We start from the raw sequence: 16,115 nt of genomic DNA, 5'->3' as shown, positions 1-16,115 counted from the left end.
AGAAGATCTATATATATTAAGTCTCTATATAGAGGTGAATACATATATTTAAATACATACAAGTAATATTCTCTATTACGGAATAACCCAATATAGTAGAGATATATTCATCCATTCCCAAAACAATCATTATGCATAGACACAGGTTTTTAGTGCACTAACCATATTTATACAAATAGTGTCCCATATAAAGGATACTGAAAAGCACATAAGACAATCATGTTTATCATGTTAATATGCATAAAAATTAAAGAGGCAGAAACTGAAAGATCATATTAGCCATATACATGTTATATCAACAATACGCACAGGCATATCAGAGGCCTCAGGGCCTGCATGAGTAATTGATGCATCCTATTCATCAGATGTGACCTTCCCATGTAGTTGAATTCGTATCTCAGGGACATTGTATACGTCCATACCCAAACATCACTCCCAGACTACAGATGTTAATGACATTGCGACACAAGGGAAGTTATCTACAGTGAAACAAACATAACTGTTAAAATCATACTCAAAAATACTAAAACTCATTAAAATAGACTAAACAACCCTCCAGCTCTCTAGGCCAAAAAGGGCTTGAAACTCATGCTCTCATTGAGTCCAAGAGGAGCTACCGTATCCAGTACAATTATCCATCGAGTCTCTTTTTGTAATAATTTTTGTTTTACATTGCCCCCTCTGATTCCTAAATGAATATGATCAATACCACATATTGTTGTGCCTTTCGGGTCTCCCTTATGGGCCTCTAAGTAGTGTCTTGGAATAGTTTTCAATAACTGCGGATCAAGGCATGTGCTTGAGTTTTTAATATCCCAGATATGCTCCTGGATACGGACTTTTAATGGCCTCGTGGTCATTCCTATATAGATGAGTCCACATGGACAGGTTAAAGGGTACACCACTGCCTCAGTGTCACACGATATGTGGTGTACTATTTTGTATGTTCTATTATTTCTTGAATCACAAAAGTCTGAGGTCCTAGGATCATACTTGCAGATAGAACATCTGCTACAGGGAAAACTTCCCCAGGGTTGACCCTTACTTCCAAAAATGTACTTATTTCCTGGTGGTATATAGTGACTCCTAGAGAGCAAATCCCCTAATGTTGGATGAACTGTCAGATTATAGCGTAAGTCCTTATCCGTAAGAAGGATAGGCCAATGTCTGGAAATAATTGTTTTCATCGCTGACCAGTTGGCGTTAAACGTAGAAATAAAACGAGGAGTTACATTGGATTGGATGTTTCTTTTTTTATTGTATGTTTGTTGTGATTTGCTTAGCAAAGTTTGTCTGTCAGTATGTAGGGCTCTAACAAATCCTCTGTTGATGTCCTGATGTCTATACCCTCTCTCACGAAATCGTGTAGACAGTTCCTGTGCTTGATCTAAAAATTTATTCTCATTGGAACAGATCTGACGAGCTCTCAGGAACTGACCTATAGGTATGGAATTTTTTAACTTTGGAGGGTGGGACAAGGCGTAGTGTAACAGAGAGTTGGTTGAGGTCTCTTTTTGAAAAATGCCTGTCTCCTGGCTACCGTCTAGATTCTTGGAAATGAGTACATCTAAAAAAATCGATCTGCCTCTGACTGTATTTCCATGTAAGTCTGATGTTTAAATCGTTAGTATTAAGGCAAGCCAGAAAGTTCTCTAATTGCAACGTGGAGCCCTGCCAGATGAAAAACACGTCAGCGATATAGCTCGACCAGAGAACAACTGCCTCATTTCCCGGGGTGTTCAGGACCGTGTCCCTCTCCCACAGCCCCAGGAACAGATTGGCGTATGAGGGCGCACAGGATGCCCCCATCGCTGTGCCCTGGAGCTGTAGGAAGGGGCGATCCTTGAACACAAAATAATTATGAGTCACACTAGATTTAAAATTTTTTTATATAAATTCAATTGTCTCAGGTTCTAGATTGGTCATATTCAAAAAAAATTTTGCAGCTTTCATTCCCTGGTCGTGCCGTATCGACGTGTAAAGGGACTCCACGTCGCAAGTAACAAAAACTTTGAGGACGCCACCAAGATGGTGAGTGGCGATGACGCCATAATTAGCATCACCATCACCCTTCTCTGTCTACTAAAATGCTCGGTGCTCACAGTTAAAGAGGAGGCATTGCAGAGGGAGCAATGAACTTTGCAGTCCAGCCTCATCTCATCTCAATGCGGATTGGGTGATAATGAGGAGGAGAACCTGGACAGTCATCCTCTTGGGGAGGACAGGGAAGTCTTGGCTGTCTTGGAAGTCTTGATACCTGTAGCATCGGCGTCTCGGCCCATACTAGGCAGAGACGCCGTCCCTCTCACCTCCCCGCTCCAGGCGCGGCATCCTCCAGCTCTACTCTCCCCGCTGCTTCCGGCACTTGCTCCTTCCCCGGCAGTGTGCTTAGGGTGCGCGTGCTCCCCCTCTCTTAAAGGGACCGCGCGCGCCGTCCTAAGGAGTCCCCGGCCAATTGCCGGAGGACCTCCCATATATAAGGCACCTCCTCCAAAATGGAGGTGCCCGAGCAATGTTGTTGCAAAGCCTTCACTCTGCTTCAGCCCTCAGGTCCCGTTACCAGTTACCTGCCAGTCACCTGCCAGATTCCTGCTTGTTACCTGCCAGTCACCTGCCAGATTCCTGCTTGTTACCTGCCAGTCACCTGCCAGATTCCTGCTTGATACCTACCTGATATCCGCTTACCTGCTTGCAAGCCTGCGGTCCGACGGTCTGCCTTCCGACACCTGTCAGTCTGTCTATGGACCAGCCTGCCCGCTCACCTGGGAGCGCTCACCTACTACCTGTCTGCTAGCCTACCTGGAGGCTCAGCTGTCACGTGCTGTGACCACCTGCCTGTCCAGAGACTCTTGCCCGCTCATCTGGGAGCGCTCACCTGCTACCTGCCTGCTAGCCTACCTGGAGGCTCCGCCGTCACGTGCTGTGACCACCTGCCTGTCCAGAGACTCTTGCCCGCTCACCTGGGAGCGTCCACCTGCTACCTGCCTGCTAGCCTACCTGGAGGCTCTGCCGTCACTTGCCGTGACCACCCGCCTGTCTAGAGACTGTCCCCGTCACTTACCATAACCTCCTGCCCTTCTACTCAGAGACTGTGTCCGTCACTAGCCGTGACTACCTGCCCGCCTTCCCTGGGAGCCACCCGCTTCCTTACAAGGACTGGCCCCTTGTATAGTTGCTCAGAGGTTCCACCTCCCAGACCCGTTACAGTTTGCTCGGGCCATGGAACCCGGTGGTCCCCAGATCTCTGATCTGCACCAGGAAGTCTTACGTCAGAAAACTCAGCAGGAGGAGGTACTTTCCTATCTACGGTCCGTTAACTCTCGTCTAGGCGCATTGTGTGACTCGTCTTTGTCTACCTCTGGTCCAGCCATGCCCATTCCTGCGGTACCGCAATCCAGTCCCTTCATGGTACCCGACTATGGACCTCGGCTTCTGGCACCTCCACGCTTTGCCGGCGAACCTACTTTAGCTCGGGGTTTCATAAATCAGTGCACCCTGCACTTTGAGCTATTGGCATACCAGTTCATCTCCCACCGGGCCAAGGTGGCCTTCATCATGTCCCATCTCACTGGAGAGGCACTGGCATGGCTAAATCCCCTGTGGGAGAGAGGGGATCCCCTGGTGTCCGACCTGCCGTCTTTCCTCGCTGCTTTCCGGAAAGTCTTCGATGAACCTGGACGGAAAACCTCTTCTGCCTCCTCTCTGCTACGTCTCCGCCAAGGGAGTCTCACCGTGGGCCAATATGCCATACGGTTCCTCACCCTCGCTTCTGAGCTTACCTGGGAAAATGAGGCTCTGGTGTCCGTCTTCTGGGAGGGTCTTTCCGGTCAGAATAAGGACGAGTTAGCTGGTCGGGACATTCCTACCACTCTGGATGACCTGGTGTCACTAGCTACCCGGATTGGCATACGGTTCCAAGAACGTGCCAAAGAGACTGCCTGGGAGAAAGACTATTCTTGCTCTGCTCCTACTTCCCTGAGACCTGCCTCTCAACCAGTCACTCCGCGGGCGCCCTCGCCTGAACCTATGCAGATCGACCAGACCAAGATGGTCAGATCTCGCCAAGAATCTCGCCGAGCCGAGGGAAGCTGTTTCTATTGTGGCAGTATGGAGTACTTCATCCGTTCCTGCCCGGAAAAGCCGGGAAACGCCAGTGTCTAGGACCGCTCGGAGAGGTCATCCTAGACAAAAGTAAGCCCTCTCCATCTCTGACTTTACCGGTCTCTATTGCTTGGGGAGAAAACCGTCACTTTGAACTCGCCCACCTGGATTCTGGAGCAGTCTCTGGTAGAGAGATACCATATTCCCACCAAGCCCCTGGCTGAACCATTGTCAGTCGCCTCCGTGGATGGAAGACTTCTCTCGGAGACCATCCTGCTCGTCACTGAACCCATAACCCTGCAGGTGGGAATGCTGCACTATGAGGAGATCTCATTCCATGTGCTGTCCGGACTTTCTCACTCCCTGTTGCTACGTCTACCTTGGCTCCAGACACACGAACCCGTATTGAACTGGCGATCCGGTGAAGTACTCCGATGGGGTCCAGACAGCCATAGGACCTGCTTGGTTCCGGTCCGCCCAGCTCGCCCTCCGCCTACTGCAGCTAATTTACCAGGTCTTCCGGCTCCTTACTGGCCCTATGCGGACGTCTTCGGTAAGAAGGAAGCAGAGACGTTGCCACCCCATAGGCCATATGACTGCCCGATCGACCTGGTACCTGGCACCACTCCTCCCCGTGGGCGTATCTACCCGTTGTCTGCAGCCGAGACCTGGTCCATGTCTGAGTACATTGAAGAGAATCTGGCTAGGGGATTTATCCAAAAATCTACCTCCCCGGCTGGAGCCGGATTCTTCTTTGTCAAAAAGAAAGACTGCTCGCTACGTCCCTGTATTGACTACAGAGGACTCAATCTCATCACAGTAAAAAACAAATACCCCCTGCCGCTCATCTCCGAATTGTTTGACCATCTCAAGGGCGCCAGGATCTTCTCCAAGCTGGATCTACGAGGAGCATATAACCTGGTCCGTATCCGTCAAGGAGACGAGTGGAAGACGGCATTCAATACCCGGGACGGTCACTATGAGTACTTTGTGATGCCCTTCGGTCTCTGTAATGCTCCCGCTGTCTTTCAAGAACTAGTTAACGACATCTTCCGTGACCTCCTGTACTCCTGCATAGTGGTATACCTGGACGATATCTTGGTCTTCTCTCCGGATCTCCCCACACACCGAAGGGATGTTCGTCATGTCCTGCTTAGGCTTCGGCAGAACCACCTCTATGCCAAATACGAGAATTGCCTCTTCGACCAGACCTCCCTACCGTTCTTGGGCTATGTCATCTCCCAGACAGGTCTGCAAATGGATCCCAAGAAGCTCTCTTCTGTTCTAAAATGGCCTCGTCCTGAATGTTTGAAGGCGATACAGCGATTCCTGGGCTTCGCTAATTACTATCGTCTTTTCATCCCACACTTCTCGTCTCGGACTGCTCCCATATCTGCACTCACCCGTAAGGGGGCTAATCCCAGGACATGGTCGCCTGAAGCCGAGGAGGCCTTCCTTTCCTTAAAGAAAGCCTTCGCCTCTGCTCCCATCCTGCACCGTGAGGACTGTAATAAACAATTCTACCTAGAGGTTGATGCCTCCTCCTCCGGAGCCGGAGCGGTACTCACCCAAAAATCTTCTACCGGGAGAATGGTAACCTGCGGCTTCATCTCCAAAATCTTCTCCTCGTCTGAGCGCAACTACTCCATAGGAGACCGTGAATTGCTAGCCATCAAATTGGCACTGGGGGAGTGGCGCTATCTGCTTGAAGGGGCTCTCTACCCGGTAATTATCTACACGGATAACAAAAACCTGGCATATCTCCAAAATGCCCAGAGACTCAATCCTCGCCAGGCCCGGTGGTCGTTGTTTTTTGCACGCTTCGACTTCATTCTTCATTTCTGTCCGGCGGACAAGAACGTCAAAGCTGATGCCTTGTCCCGGTCCTTCCTGTCCTCCGATCAAGAGGAGGAGCCTACGCACATCATCGACTCCTCCAAGGTGATAAATGTGGCCCCCTTGGATCTGACTCGTCTCCCACCCGGTAAGACGTTTGTAGCTGTACCAGATCGGGAGAGGGTTCTTCGCTGGGGACATTCTTCTAAACTAGCTGGCCATGCTGGCCAAAAGAAGACCTTCCAACTCATTACCCTGCATTACTGGTGGCCTACCCTGCGTAAGGACGTGGTAGACTTCTTCGCGGCCTTCTCATCCTGTGCCCGTAACAAAGTTCCCAGACATCTTCCAGCCGGCCATCTCCTGCCCCTTCCCGTACCTGCTGCTCCTTGGCAGCACATTGCTATGGACTTTATCACCGATCTTCCTATTTCTGCCGGTTGTACAGTCAATTGGGTTGTCGCTGACCGCTTTTCTAAGATGGCCCACTTCATTCCCCTGCCTGGTCTCCCATCTGCACCCGAGCTGGCTAAAGACTTTATCCGCCACATCTTCCGTCTCCATGGCCTGCCCCTCCACATCGTGTCGGATCGTGGGGTTCAGTTCACCTCACGCTTCTGGAGAGCCACATGTAAGCTGCTTGACATCACCCTGGACTTCTCCTCCGCTTACCACCTACAGTCCAATGATCAAGTGGAGCGGATCAATCAGATCCTGATCAGTTATCTCCGGCACTTCGTTAATGCACACCATTCGGACTGGGTGGATCTCCTACCATGAGCCGAGTTATCTTACAATAACCATGAGAGCGAATCCTCTTCCAAATCCCCGCTCTTTATAGTCGGCGGCCAACATCCCCGGATTCCACTTCCGGCCTCCGTTTCTGTGGACAACCCTGCTGCGGAGTCTCTTGTCAGCGAATTTTCTACTATTTGGGAGAGTTCCAGGTCCGCTCTTCTTCTGTCCTCTGAGCGGATGAAGAGATATGCTGATAAGAGACGTCTGGATCCGCCTCAATTCCGTCCGGGAGACAAGGTTTGGCTCTCGTCCAAACATGTGCGGCTCAAAGTACCCTCCTTCAAGTTGGGCCCTCGATTCATCGGTCCCTTCGAAGTCCTCAGGCAAATTAACCCTGTGGCCTACAAATTAAAACTCCCAGCCACCATACGGATTCCCAACTCCTTCCACGTATCTCTCCTCAAATCCGTTGTCTTTAACTCTTTTTCCAATAATCCAGGTGCCCCTCCTGCTCTGGTTTCCGCTGATGACGTCTTTGAGGTAGAGAGTATTCTGGCCTCCAAGAGGGTAAGAGGAAAAACCTTTTTTCTGGTGGATTGGAAGGGGTTTGGTCCTGAGGAGAGAACTTGGGAACCCAGGGAGAACATCAACGCCCCGCTTCTCCTTGAAAAATTTCTTTCTGGCCAAAAAAAGAGGGGGCCTAAAGGGGGGGGTACTGTAGCATCGGCGTCTCTGCCCCGTACTAGGCAGAGACTCCATCCCTCTCACCTCCCCGCTCCAGGCGCGGCGTCCACCAGCTCTTCTCTCCCCGCTGCTTCCGGCACTCGCTCCTTCCCGGGCAGTGTGCTTAGGGCATGCGCGCGCGCGCTCCCCCTCTCTTAAAGCGACCACGCGCGCCGTCCTAAGGAGTCCCCGGCCAATTGCCGGAGGACCTCCCATATATAAGGCACCTCCTCCAAAATGGAGGTGCCCGAGCAATGTTGTTGCAAAGCCTTCACTCTGCTTCAGCCCTCAGGTCCCGTTACCAGTTACCTGCCAGTCACCTGCCAGATTCCTGCTTGTTAACTGCTAGTCACCTGCCAGATTCCTGCTTGTTACCTGCCAGTCACCTGCCAGATTCCTGCTTGATACCTGCCTGATATCCGCTTACCTGCTTGCAAGCCTGGGGTCCGACGGTCTGCCTTCCGACACCTGTCAGTCTGTCTATGGACCAGCCTGCCAGCTCACCTGGGAGCGCTCACCTACTACCTGTCTGCTAGCCTACCTGGAGGCTCCGCCGTCACGTGCTGTGACCACCTGCCTGTCCAGAGACTCTTGCCCGCTCACCTGGGAGCGCTCACCTGCTACCTGACTGCTATCCTACCTGGAGGCTCCGCCGTCACGTGCTGTGACCACCTGCCTGTCCAGAGACTCTTGCCCGCTCACCTGGGAGCGTCCACCTGCTACCTGCCTGCTAGCCTACCTGGAGGCTCTGCCGTCACTTGCCGTGACCACCCGCCTGTCTAGAGATTGTCCCCGTCACTTGCCGTGATCTCCTGCCCGTTTACCCAGAGACTGTCCCGGTCACTTGCTGTGACCTCCTGCCCGTTTACCCAGAGACTGTCCCGGTCACTTGCCGTGACCTCCTGCCCGTTTACCCAGAGACTGTCCCGGTCACCAGCTGTGACTGCCTGCCTGTCTTCCCTGGTCGCCACCCGCTTCCTTACAAGGACCACCCCCTTGTATAAGTTGCTCAGAGGTTCCACCTCCCAGACCCGTTACAATACCCTTCTTTCAGTCTGTGGAAAAGCTGTATGAGTTTCGCTTTATGACTTTCAGGGGCCTAAACTGTGGCTTTGTTTATTCACATTATTTCTGAAAACACATTGCAGATCAGGCCATTGTCCAACTCTGTAGTTATTAAATTCAAGGCGTAAAGAAAGATCTTTGTCTGTGACTAAGCAACACCGAGAAGTGTGAGCTGATGTTTGACGGGCTGCCACTGCTTATGCAACAAGCTGCATTAGAAGACTTACTGGGAGAAATGACCGTCTGAGTAGATACGGTTTCCCTCTATGCCAGTCTTTTCACTGAGCTAAAGAATATGGCTGTGGTGAAATACAACTCTCACCGAGAAGCAGTGTCAGACTGAAGAACATTGGGTCCACCAGAGGTTTTTTTCTGAGGGACCACCTTTCTCTTGCTAAAGAGCCCCAAAGCTCCTGCAAGGTTTGTGCTAAGAACTCTCCTGAGGGAGAAGCCCAGGGCCCACCGGAGGATTCTCCGGTAGGCCCATCCAAAACTGCCAAGAAGCATACCTGGCTAAGAAAAGTGGGGGGGAATGTTCCCGGCTGCTTTTATAATGTGGACTGGCCACATTCACTTGTCCACATGTTTGTGGTTAGGCGGTCTTTCCCAATAAGTGCACTGGGGAGGGCACGGGTAATGTTCTGGGACCCATGCTTGTGGAAGGCGGAGACAATACCGGGAGAAATAGTGGCGGCTGGGGACCGAGTATGGAGATCCGCCTGCCGCCATGAGGTTGTGAAAAGCTTCCGCCTCCTCGAACCTAAAAGGCAGCATTTCAAGTGCAAGCAGCTGTCCAGAAATGTGGCAATTTAGTATTGAGGCCTGTGGGTGGCTGGCTACATACTTGCGCTTGCTTTCCAAGCAACAGAAAAATAAGAAAATGAATGGCCTCATCATCATCACAACCTGAAAGGTTTGCGCTATGAACTCTCCTGATAGAGAAGACAGGGCCCACCGGAGGATTTTCCGGTTCTGTGGTGGGCCTGTCCAACCCTGCCGAAAAGCATCCCCGGCAAAGAAAAGTGTGTGGGAAGGTTCCCAGACACTCTATGGCTGCTTTTATTACTATGGACTGGCTTCAGCAATCTATAAGATTGGAATCTATAAGATCCCTTCACTGGCTCCCAATTTCCCAGTGTATCCAGATCAAACTATTAACCCCTTTAAAGCCCATGACGTACTAATACGCGTCTGTGCCCTGGGACTTAAGAGCCTGACCCGTATTAGTACGTCATGGCGATCGCGCGCGCACACATGCTGTGCTGGCGCGATCGCCGCTGGGTGTCAGCTGATTGTCACAGCTGACACCCGGTACTATGTGCAGGGAGCGGTCTCGCACAGCTCCCGGCACATTAACCCCCGCAATGCTGCGATCGAAGTCGATCGCAGCATTGCGGTGGCTAAGGGGAGGTGATTGCAATTCTCACCCCCTCTTCCGGCCTCCAGCGCTGTCTGCCGCAGCTTCCCGGGTGTTGCCATGACAACCCGATGTCGTCATGACAACATCTGGGTCACCAGACAGCAGGAAGATTTTTTGGTCATGCGCGGTACATGACCAAACTATCTTCTCACTGTGCAGCGCTGACAGCATGCATAGCACAGAGATGGTGCTCCATCCCTATGCTATGAAGGCGATCAGAATAAAAAAAGTGAAAGTCCATATTGGGACAAAGTAAAAAAATAAAAAAAGTCAGAAAGTGAAAATTTTTTTTTAAAAAGAATAGTAAAAATATAAAAAAAAAAAATAAATAAATAATCCGCCAAAAATAAAAATATAATGTCCCCATCAATAAATATTATTATGAAAAAAAACAAAACAATAAAAATACAAATATTTGGTATCGCCGCGTCCGGAACAACCTGACCTATAAAATTGTCCCACTAGTTAACCCCTTCAGTAAACACAGTAAAAAAAAAAAAAAAAGAAGCAAAAAACAATGCTTTATCATCATACCACCAAACAGAAAATGGAATAACACGCGATCAAAAAGACGAATATAAATAAAATTGGTACCGCTGAAAATGTCATCTTGCCCCACAAAAAACAAGCCACCATACAGCTCCATCATCCAAAAAATCAAAAAGTTATAGCTCTCAGAATAAAGCGATGCAAAAAAAAATTTTTTTTCTATAAAATAGCTTTTATTGTGTAAAAGCGCCAAAACATAGAAAAACAATATATATGTGGTACCGCTGTAAACATACTGACCCGAAGAATAAAGCTACCTTATCAATTTTACCACAAGCGGAGAAGAATAAAAAATTTTTAATAAAACATTTCCTGAATTGTTTGTTTTTGATTATTCTGCCTTCAAAAACTGGAATAGAAAGCGATCAAAAAATGTCACGTGCCTGAAAATGGCACGTATAAAAACGTCAACTCATCCCGCAAAAAAACAAGCCCATCACATGACTCTGTCGGCCAAAATATGGAAAAATTATTTGGCGATGCAAAAACTAGATTTTACAAAACATGTGTCTTATAGTGTGTGACAGCTGTCAATCATAACAAACCCTGATTCTGGTATCTCTGTAGCCGCACAGACTCGAAGAATATGGTCATCTAATCACTTATACCGCACTAGGAACGGCGTAAAAAATAAACGCTAGGGCTGGGGTTGGGGTTAGGGTTGTGCTAATGTTAGGGTTGGGGTTGGGGTTAGGTTAGTGAAGGGTTAGGGTTGGGGTTAGGGTTGTTTTTTTTTTCAAAAGTAAAAAAAAAAAAAAAAAAAAGATGACGATATGGCAACTAGTGTTGAACGCAAGTGCTCGCTACTTGAGTTTGCATCGGGTGCTCGGGTATTGCGGGTGATCAAGTCTCCGCCCCATATGCTTCACGGCCAAAAAAAACTCTGGGGATTGCCTGCCATGCACGAGCGATCTCCGCATGTTTTTTTGGGGGTGTCTAATAACCGAGAAACATGCGGGCGGGGACTCGAGCATTTCGCTTGAGCACCCGTGCATACCTGAGTACCTGATGCAAACTCAAGTAGTGAGCACTTGCGCTCAAGACTGATGACAACTTATTCAATATGATGACCTAATGTTATCAAATTCTGTGTCGTACCTCTGGGTTCAAAATGTTAACTATACCCCTTGATATAATCCTTGAGGGGTGTAGTTTCCAAAATGGGGTCACTTGAGGGGGGGTTTCCACTATTTAGGCACATCAGGGGCTCTCCAAACGCGACATGGCGTCCGCTCTCGATTCCAGCCGATTTTGCATTCAAAAAGTCACACAGTGCTCCTTCCCTTCTGAACTCTGCCGTGCGCCCAAACACTGTATTTTCCCCACATATAGGGTATTGGCGTATTCAGGAGAAATTGCACAAAAGTAGTGTTGAGCGATACCTTCCGATATCGGCAAATATCGGATTGGATCGGACCGATACCCCAAAAGTATCGGGTATCGCCGATTCCAATACCGGAAACCAATGCAAGTCAATGGGACAGAAATATCGGAATGAAAATAAACCCTTTCTTTCCTTGTAGGTTAATTCTACATGAAGGAAAACAACTAAGAATAATGTAGAATGTATTGGGGGAGGTGGGGGAGACAATAAAGACATAGAGGTTTAGCCCGATCAAATGGAATAGCAGGAATTAATATTTTTTTTAAGACGTTCTGAGATACGGAAATATTGACTATGTTAAGTATTTTTATATTTTGTCAGATATTTATGCTTCACTACTTCCATGCTCTTCACCTTCTTTTTTACTTCTCCCACACTTTCTCCTTCATCATCCTCAGCATCAGCATCTTTTTCATCCACTTCTTCATCACCTTCTTCATCTTCTTCTTCTTCACCTTCTTCGTATTATTCTTTTTTTTTACATTCTTCATATTCTTCTTACTCAACTATTATTCTTCTTCCTATTCTACTTCTCATCTTCTTCATATTCTTCTTCTTCATCATATTCTTATTTGTGACAGGCATTCCTGTAGTTGTTATCTATAAAAGTTTGAACATTACACCTTTCGTTCTGCCCGTCACAAAAGATTTACAACAGGATTTGTCCGCGTTCAGTTTGGCCTGCAGCAGCAGGTCTTTTCCAGGGGCACCACGAGGAGGAACGGACTCACCCCCATACACTGCTTAGTCATCTTCTGCTTATAATTAAGATATTATCTTTTGCTCTGATTTTTAGTCTTATGCTTAATGTTCTTCCGCTTTTTGTTCTGCAGCTTCTTGTACTTCTGCTTCTTGGTTTTCTGTCTCTTGTTCTTCTGTATCTTGGTGGTTGTCTTCTCTTCCTTGTCCTCTTGGTCATCTTCTTCAGGGTCATCTTCTTGGTCTTCTTCGGGGTGGTCTTCAGGGTCGTCGTCTTCGGGGTCCTCGTCTTCAGGGTCGTCGTCTTCGGGGTCGTCGTCTTCGGGGTCCTCGTCTTCTTTGGGTTGGTCTTCAGGGTCCTCGTCTTCAGGGTCCTCATCTTCGGGGTCCTTGTCTTCTTTGGGGTGGTATTCAGGTTCCTCGTCTTCTTCGGGGTGGTCTTCAGGGTCCTCGTCTTCAGGGTCGTCGTCTTCGGGGTCCTCGTCTTCTTCGGATTGGTCTTCAGGGTCCTCGTCTTCGGGGTCCTCGTAAGGGAGATCCAGAGTGATTACCAAGAGCCATTTCAAAAAGCTTGAACTTGGAAATGTAGCAGAAGGTACAAGAAGGCTGAGGAACTACCGAGGACCAGCAGACGGTACTGGAACCCGGATGGGTAGCAGAGGGTACAAGAACCAATGGAACTACCGAGGACCAGCTGACGGTACTGGAACTCGGTTACTAAGCAGGAGGTACCTGTGACAGAAAGCACTACCAAGGACCAGCAGACGTTGGCGGAACTTGGATACCGAGAAAGAGGCACCTAATCCAAATGCACTGCCGAGAACCAGCTGACGGTACTGGAACCCGGATGGATAGCAGAAGGTACAAGAGCCAATGGAACTACCGAGGACCAGCTGACTGTACTGGAACTCAGTTACTAAGCAGGAGGTACCTGTGCCAGAAACCACTACCAAGGACCAGCAGATGTTGGTGGAACTTGGATACCAAGAAGGAGGCACCTAATCCAAAGGCACTGCCGAGAACCAGCTGACGGTACTGGAACCCGGATGGGTAGCAAAAGGTACCCATGTAAAAAAAAGTTTCAAGGCCACGAGCCGGCCACAGTTACCAAAACCCACAGTCCTACAGGGAGTGCTTGTCCTATTGTTACTATGGAACCAGCCTTCATTGCCAGATCCCGCAGCCCACATATGAGTCACCTAAACTGCAGGCACCATAGAGTCGGCTAACCCGACCGCAACACGACAGGACAACGCATTGGAGGCAAAGTGACTTTGACACTACCCGGAAACAGCTGGCATGCGGGAACCAGGCTAGGCAGGAGGGAGTACCCGTGCCAAAGACACTGCAGGGAAACAGCTGGTGGTGCTGGAACCCAGGGTAAATACTAAAAACAAAGTGGAGCCAGAGGTGTAATTGGAGCAACTTTAAAATCTGTAGTAGTGTGAATGTGGACAGAGCAGGAGAATTGGGCGGACACACAGCTGGGGATCAGCTGACGTTACTGAACCCCAATAACACTGGAGCAAGCGTTGACTGTGCAGACGGCACTTCTGAGCAGCAACTAGCGGTATTGGAGCCCAGGGTAAATACTAAAAACAGAGGAGCCAGAGGTGTAATTGGAGCAAGTTTTAAATCAGCAGTACAGTGGATGTGGACATAGTAGGAGAATTTGCCAGACACACAGCAGGGGAACAGCTGACGTTACTGAACCCCAATAACACGGCAGCAAGTGTTGACTGTGCAAACGGCACTTCCGAGCAGCAACTAGCGGTATTGGAGCCCAGGGTAAATACTAAAAACAGAGGAGCCAGAGGTGTAATTGGAGCAAGTTTTAAATCAGTAGTACAGTTTATGTGGATAAAGCAGGAGAATTTGCCGGACACACAGCAGTGGAACAGCTGACGTTAATGAACCCCAATAACACGGCAGCAAGTGTTGACTGTGCAGACGGCACTTCCGAGCGCCAACTGGCGGTGTTGGAGCTCAGGGATAATACTGAAAACAGAGGAGCCAGAGGTGTAATTGGAGCAACTTTAAAATCTGTAGTAGTGAGAATGTGGACTGAGCAGGAGAAATTGCCGTCCGCACAGCAGGGGAACAGCTGACGTTACTGAACCGCAATAACACGGCAGCAAGTGTTCACTGTGCAGACGGCACTTCCGAGTGCCAACTGGCGGTGTTGGAGCTCAGGGATTACAGTTCAGGTGGTAGAAACATGAAAACAACAGGAGACCTGGATACTGTTGCCAACCAATAATTTATTCTGGAAGAGGACTGGCAAATTCATGAGAGATCCAGGCCTTGTTCATTTTGAGAAAAGTAAGCCGGTCAACGTTATCGGAGTATAGTCGCATGCGACGGTCTGTTAGTACACCACCTGCGGCACTAAAGACGCGTTCCGATAATACACTAGCAGCAAGGCAAGCTAGCACCTCCAATGCATACTAACTAAGCTCTGGCCATGTATCCAGCTTACAGACCCAAAACTTGAAGGGAGAAGAGCCGTCTGGGAGTACAGTAAGAGGGCAAGACATGTAGTCTGTCACCATCTGACGGAAACGTTGCCTCCTGCTGACTGGAGCCGTCTGTGATGGTGTAGACATTTGTGGCGGCGGTGACACAAAACTTTGCCACATTTCGGCCATAATGGTCTTGCCTTGTGCTGAGGCGCTGCTTCTGCTCCCTCTTTGTGCAGAGCTTCCTCCACTGCCTCGACGCACTGAGCTGCTTTGTAAAGTACTAGCAGCACTGCTATCGGTTGGAATGGAGAACATGATGGAATGCACCAGTGCGTCTTGGTACTCCCGCATTTTACGCTCCCAGTTCAACGGTGTTATGAGGCTTTGTAATTTGTCCCAGTAGCGAGGATCTAGGAGGGTGGACACCCAATAATCAGCCGTGTTGAGAATGTGGGCGATGCGGCAGTCGTTTCTCAGGCACTGCAGCATGAAATCAACCATGTGCTGCAGACTGCCAACTGGCCAAGAAATGCTGTCCCCTGCTAGAGGCGTGATCTCTGCCTGCTCTGCATCACCCCACCCTCGCTCTAGATACTGACTACTAGAGAATTGTGTACCTCCCTCCTCTGGACAGATGTCTCCCTCATCCATTGACTCCTTCTCATCCTCCTCACAAAGTGTCCCCTGCCTAGGCCTTTGTGAGGAACCACGTTGCGCAGACTGTAGAGAAGAAGATGGCATTTGTGACTCCTCATCCTCCACCTCTTCCAAAACCTCGTCCCTTAGTGCCTGCAGTGTTTTTTCAAGCAGGCAGATAAGGGGGATAGTCATGCTGACTAGTGCATCATCTGCACTCGCCATCCGCGTGGAATAATCGAAGGCACGCAAAACGTGGCAAATGTCCTTCATAGAGGCCCACTCAGTGGTGGTGAAGTGTGAACGGCGCGCACTGCGACTTGTTTGCGCCTGCTGCAGCTGGTACTCCATTACTGCTGCCTGCTGCTCACACAACCTCTCCAACATATGTAACGTTGAATTCAACCTGGTGTGTAGGTCACATATGATGCGATGTTCCGGAAGACGTAATCGGTGCTGCAGAGCTGCAATGCGTGATCTTGCGTTGCTGGAACGCCGCAAG

The sequence above is a fragment of the Phyllobates terribilis genome, unplaced genomic scaffold (assembly GCF_046119375.1).
Source record: "Phyllobates terribilis strain yellow unplaced genomic scaffold, ASM4611937v1 Scaffold_2__4_contigs__length_985480577, whole genome shotgun sequence".
In the NCBI taxonomy this organism is placed as follows: Eukaryota; Metazoa; Chordata; class Amphibia; order Anura; family Dendrobatidae; genus Phyllobates; species Phyllobates terribilis.
Note: the sequence above shows the minus strand (reverse complement) of the source record.